At 40.2% G+C, this 6910-nt stretch overlaps 1 pseudogene; it reads left to right on the top strand.

Moving 5' to 3' along the window:
* Nucleotides 1–274: 274 nt before the first annotated feature.
* LOC102911445 (proteasome assembly chaperone 3 pseudogene) lies at nt 275–657 on the top strand (annotated as a pseudogene).
* The last annotated feature ends 6253 nt before the right edge of the window (nt 658–6910 follow it).

Raw genomic sequence — 6910 nt, 5'->3', positions numbered from 1 at the left:
AAAGATCTTTTCCTTATGTTCTAATTCTTCAAAAGTATTTAGAAAAAAATCAAGAAAAATGGGACATCATATAGCTTATTAAATGTACTGTAAGGCCTGGAGTTTTGGTTCAGAACACCAGTTGCTCTGGGTTCTATTCCCAGCATGCATATGGAGGCTCATCACCATCTGTAACTCCAGTTCTAGGGGTCTGACATCTTCTTCTGGCCTCTAATGTCACCATCATGCACATGTCATACAAAATATACATACAGGCAAAATAGAAGATGGAAACATGGAAAACAAATCATTAGTAATTTCTAGAAAGCAGACAGAAGTGGTATGTGGGGCTAACATATGGTGGGCATACCCAAGTGGTCTAGAAGGCCTTCAGACGCCACACCCTGGTTTTGATGACCCAGTTAGAGAAGATGGGTACACCAGTCTCTTTGGAGCCCAGCATTATATCCAATGATGGCAGCAAGCCAATGTTTACCACAAAAGCCATCTCAGGCAATATGAGCACCCTCATCGCATCCATGTCTTTGCAAAGAACCTGATAGTGTCTGGGGCTCAAGAAGCGGGAAGTAGAGCTGCCCTTCAGGCTATGGTTGAGAAGGACAAGAATATGGAGATATGAAGGCCTTGAAGGAGGTAATTATGCTGTGTCAGGTATAGTGACCTACAGTTAACAGTGCTTGATATTCAGGACCAAGTGGATGCTTGGCAGTGTCTTTAACACCCATCTTACTAAAGCCAGGACAGTCAAGCAAAAGTACTTTCTCTTGCTTTAGCCCTTGAAACTGGAAGCAACACTCAAGGGACTCTCCCTGTGTGTCCTCTGTGTCCTGGAGTCATGTTTGGGCCACTGGGAATGAATCTTGGCTGCAGCAGGGGTATATGCTCAGATGGAAATGAAAAGAACCAGCAGCCCTCAGTGTTCATCTCTCAGTGGGGAAGTTTTTTTTTATTAAAAGTAAATCTCCTAAAATTAAAATAAGAGCACTTACTGCTCTTAAAGGAGAACCAGCTGGATTCCAAGCACCTATGTGGAACCTCACAACTGCCTGCAACCCCAGTTCTATGGGATCCAGCATCCTCTCCTAACTTCTGCAGGTACCTGCACACACATAGTACACATACAGACAAACACACACACACACACACACACACACACACACACACACACACACATGCATATGCACATAAGTAAAAATAGATAAATAAAAACTAGCAGTAAATAGAAATAAATTATTGAGTCTTACACTGTAAAATAGGAAGAACAGAGAATAATGAACTATGCAAATATTAATAATAAGAACACCAGAGTGGCTTTATTCATATCAAGGCAGACTTTTTAGAACAAATTCATAGTTGTGGGGAATTGAATGAGAATGTCCCCCACAAGCTCAGAGATTTGAACAACTGGCCCCTATTAGTGGTAATATTCGGGTAGATTTAGAAAATGTGGCCTTCCTGGAGTAAATATGTCACTGGGGGGCAGAGTTTGAGGTTTCAAAAGCTACAAGTCATTCCTACTTGCTCTCTCTGCTTTCTGTCCATTGTTCAAAATGTAAGCTGTTGCTACTATGATGCCTGCCACTTACTACCATCTCTCCTGCCATAATGAACTCTTAACCCTCTAAAACCATAGCCCAAAGTAACTCTTCCTTATATGAGTTGTCTTGTATGGTGGTCTGAAAGAAAATGGCCCCCAAAGGGAATGGCACTACTGGAAAGTGTGGCTTTGTTAGAGTTGGTATGGCCCTTGTTAGAGGAAATGTGTCACTGTGGGGGCGGGGATCTTTGAGGTTTCCTATGCTCAGGATACCTGCTGCCCACTGTCTCAATTGATTTCCTGTTGCCTGCAGGATGTAGAACTCTCAGCTACTCCTCCATGCATCACATCTGCCTGCATGCCACCATCCCTACCATGATGATAATGAACTGAACCTCTGAAACTGTAAGCCACCACCTCAATTAAATGTTTTCCTTTATAAAAGTTGCCATGGTCATGATATCTCTTGACAGCAACAGAAACCCTAAGACACCTTGGTCACAGTGTTTTATCACAGCAACAGAAAAGTAACTAATACACTAGCTTTAGTAACAAAGAAGGAGTTGTTTTTTTGTTTTTGTTTGTTTGTCTGTTTTGCTTTTGATACAGGATGTTATAAAACCCAGACTAGACTAGTATTTACTATGTAGCCAAGGATGATCTTAAACTACTAGAGACATTTTTATCTTAACAAGCAGTCTAATTTATCAAATGCTAATAATTCAAAATATATGAGAAAGTAATAAAAGGTTACAAAACACATGAAGCAAAAACTGATAAATATGAAAGAAAAAATTAACAGATTTTCAATTATGATTAGAAATGTGTACACTCCTCTCCTAGTAGCTAAAAAATTAGACAGAATAAGATTATAGAGTTAACAACACTTACCTCCAATTTGGTCTAATTGATTCATCAAAGCAATTATGTGAGTTATTTTTTCTGCTCCTGTGATAAGACACTATAACCAAGGCAACTTGTATAAGGAAGAATTTATTCTGGCTTGTGGTCCTAAAGGGATGATCATCCATCCTGGTGGGGAGTTGCCTTTGTTACTTTCATATTGCTGTAAAGACATCATGACTAAGGCAACTTTTAGAAGAAAAGGTTTATTTGGGTCTTACAGTTTCAGAGGGTTAGAGTCCATGACCATCACCTATCATGGGGAGCAGTGGCTGAGAGCAGGCATCTTGACCCACAAGTCAGAGACAAAGAGAGCTAACTAGAAATGCCATAAGCTTTTAAAACCTCAAAGTCCACCCTCCAGTGACACAACTCCTCTAACAAGGCCACACTTCCTAATCCTTCCAAAACATTTCCACCAACTAGAGACCAAGTATTCAAATATATGAGCCGATGGGGGCCACTGTCATTCGAATCCCCACAGGAGGCATAGTAGCAAATTGCAGGCATGGCAGCAGGAACAGGATGCTGAACGCTCACATCTTCAAATTCAAGCATGAAGCAGAGAGCAAGTTAGAAGTAGTGTGAGGTTTTTAATCGCAAAGCCTACCCCAACAGATACACTTCCTCATTCAAGGCTGCACTACCCAAATCTCCTCAAACAGTACCACCAACTGGGCATCAAATACTGAAGACTATGGGGGACATTTCTCACTCACACCACCACAGTAACCAAACAAGAGCATAATTCAGAGACTCCAAGTGCACTTGGAAACTCTACTAAATATATACTATATCTGGACCATAAAGAAAATCTCAAAGCATTTCAAAGGGTAGAAAGTATACAATCCATCTCTCCAACTATTATAAAATGAAAAGATACTAGGAAAGTCCCAAATATCTGAGAAAACAACATATTTCAAAAAATAGACTGTGTTTCAAAGAGAAATTGACAAGGGAGATTAGAAAATATCCCCTATCAAAGTTTATGATGTACAAATAAAACAGTGCTCAGAAGAAATTTTACAGCACTGAACGTTTGCATCTCCAATTCTTTAAATATCCAATATCTGTTATCCTCACATCCACACTGAGAACACAGAACAATAAAAACTGAACCCAAAGTACAAAGAAGTAATAAAAAGCATTAAATCAATAAAATGAAAAGCAAACAAGAAAGAAAAATCAATAAAACCGTGGCGCCTTTTCAACCATAACGTTTTAAAAGATCAATACAAATGATCAACCTGTAGTGTGATTGATCAAAAAGAAAGTCAGAAATAACAAGAATATAGTGAGACATCACAGAATGTTCCCAGGACATTACAAAGATAACCACAGAACAACATATGGATTATAAACAATGTAATAATACATGACGACAACGAAGTTGACACCTTGAGTGAAATGTATCAATCTGTCAAATGACCACATCTCATATAAAAATCCTACTAAGCCTTACATGAGTCAAAAGACAGACCAAAACATTTGAGCATCTCATAAAGCAGGACACTCCCCATTGAAAGCATTCTTGTCATGGGGAGGAGTCCAGATTCAGGGAATTTCACTGGTGAATTTACTCAACCTTTCAGAAAAGAAGTAACACCAATCTCACACAAAATAGGAGTAGGGGTACTTCCCACTCCATTTCTGAAGTCATTAGTGCCATTATCCTGACAATGGAAAACTATTAAGATTCAACAATTGTCTATATAATGTGGGCATTTAGTCTGTCAATCATAGGGGTAACTCAACATGAATTAGTGAAATATATTATGAATATGAATTAACTTCACACTCCAAAATTAAGTGTAATTCAGCACATACACAGAACAAAGGAGAAAAAGACAATGGGGGTAAGCTCAATAGGTAAAAAAAAATATACAAATAAGTCATATAACTAAAAACTGGAGGAAAGGGGCAAGAGAGATCGCTCAGCACATACTGAGAAAGTGGAGTATCTAGCTTCCAGTCCCAGCACCCACTTGGCAGATCATAATCATCTGTAAGGATGGGATATCCTCTTCTGACATCCACAGGCACTGAGCATGCTTGTGGTGGACTTATATACATGTAGGTAAAACACTTAGACATATAAAGTAAAAATATTTTTAATGGGGAAAAACCTGGAGGAAAAGACATACATATCATGTAAGCAGTAAGATATACATACCATGCGAGCAGTAACCAAGAGTTGGGGTGCTATTTTAAGTTAGACATGGTAGACCTTAAGGCAAACATTGGTATGGGAGACAAAGTAGGGCATTTCATTTCAGAACATTGAAAAGGTTTGCTCATAGGGAGATGTACCTATCATAATCAGGAATAGTCTGAATACTGAAACTATTCAGATCATACAGTATTTGGTACTTTGCTGCTCATCAAACTCGAGCATCCTTTGCTAAACAATCAACAGAATACAAAGGTTTGGGCTTTTAAGCTGTGTCATCCTTTGGAATTTTGAAAGCCAACAACTGTTGGCTAAGTTTAGGTTGCTTTGATCATGGGCCTCTTTCTCTCCTATGAATTAACCTCTGGGAGGATATTAAAACAATTTCCTCGCCCATCTTTCCCTGACCCTTTACATTATAACAATCAACTCAATACTCACCAGTGTATTTCTCAGAGTGGCACAGACTTCAATGACTCACAGCCCAGCTCTGGCATCAGACAGCCAGAATTCTCACCCTTTTGTTTCTGGCCCTTCTACACTCAGTTGTTTGATGCTGAGCAAGTAGCTGAACTCCTCTCTGACTCCTTTCCAGATGGCAGAACCTGCACCACACGTTCTTCCTGAGAATGCAGAGTACAATGCCCAGCTAGTAGCTTATACTCACAAGTTTTTGTTCCACCTTGTTTCACAGTAGCTGCTATTCTAAGCCTTCTCCTTGCTTCCATCCCCCCTACCCGTATCACAGTGGCTCCATATCCCAATTTTAGAATCTGCTTTTAGTGCTTCTGTTCAGGGAAACCTTTCTACTGACTGAGTGGTTTTACTTGCTGGCCTTCTATATTATTCCTTTCCATTTGATCCCTCAGATATCTTGGCTTCTTCTGCAGTTCAACTCCAGACTCAACAGCTCTAGCTCAAGACCTATCCATTTGGATATTCCAAGGTAGAGATGCTGAGAGTGCAGTTGCCCCTCCCAAAATTTACTCTGGAAAGCCTAGTCACAATGGAAAACACTTTAAAGAATATTATATGACTGCTGCCTGTGAACGTGGGCCAAGAAAATGAGAAGAATAGATGTACAAGCTGGAAGGCTTGTGGCAAATGGAATATACAATCAATTTCACCACTCAATCTAAGGTTGGGAACTTCTGATACCAACCAGAACAAAACAAGCCTTGGATCAAAGTGTTCTGATTGTCGTGCTTTGGCAAGCACAATGCAGAGATGTAATTGTGCATGCACTGTGCTTTGATGAGTCAAAGACGCACCTCCCTCAAACACACCAGGGGCCTTGTCAGAATAGACAGATAACCAACTGACTCCTACAGATGCAGCTGTGTACGTCACCTTGGGGAAATCAAGACCCCAGCTGCTGAGAACAAAGACGAGACTTTGCTGGAGACAATTTTGTGTAGCATAGGAAGAATTTCTGCTGCCTTCAGCTTGGTCTGTGCAAAGCAGCAAGTCATTGGCTCTCATAAGTCTGCTCCAACATTTACTCCTGGTTGGAGGAGACTTTGCCCTCCAAGGCATATTTAGAAATGTTGACAGATATGTTTGTTTATCACGACTGTGGAAGTTCTATTGGCATCTCATGGGTAGGAAAGGCCAGGGATGGCCGCTAAACCATTTGTAGAAAAGCCCTGTAACACCAGGGATTATCCATCCTGAACACCAGAAATGCTGCAATGAGAGACTGTCCCATAGAAATGACCAGGATGAACTCCATGGCTGACAGGAGGCACAAGAGTCCTCATAACATCCCCTGGTCTGATTCTAGTTCCCCCAGGCCTGAATCCAAAGCCTTTTGACAGTAACTCAATGCTCCCACTAGTGACAACCAGGCTGTCTTGGAGAACATCCTCTTGCTGATCTCCCCTCTTGCTCTTCAGCACTCTGAGACAGTAGTGCAGTTCCACTGTTTTCCTAATATTTACCCCCATAAATATCAGTGGATGGCAGTACCATTGATCTTTCCCCTACGGCAGCCTAAAACATCAATTGTAATTATTTAATAAAGTCTTCCTCATAATCTAGTGAATGCTATGGAAAGTCTGACAAAAAATAATGCACATTTATACCAATCCAGTTTTAAATAAAGTAGGGTAGCTCCATAAGCCCATTTCATAGACTACATAAATTTTACAGATTCTATGTTAATCATAATTCATGTTTCTGAAGTTCAAATCTCCTCCCCCCCACACACACACACACATGTGCTTTTTTGTTTTGTTTTGGTTTTGGGTTTGGTGTTTTGAGACAGAGTCTCACTATGGAGTACTGGCTATCTTGGAACT

This window comes from Peromyscus maniculatus, chromosome 10 (genome assembly GCF_049852395.1).
Source record: "Peromyscus maniculatus bairdii isolate BWxNUB_F1_BW_parent chromosome 10, HU_Pman_BW_mat_3.1, whole genome shotgun sequence".
NCBI classification, from domain to species: domain Eukaryota; kingdom Metazoa; phylum Chordata; class Mammalia; order Rodentia; family Cricetidae; genus Peromyscus; species Peromyscus maniculatus.
This window is presented reverse-complemented; position numbering and strand designations above follow the sequence as displayed.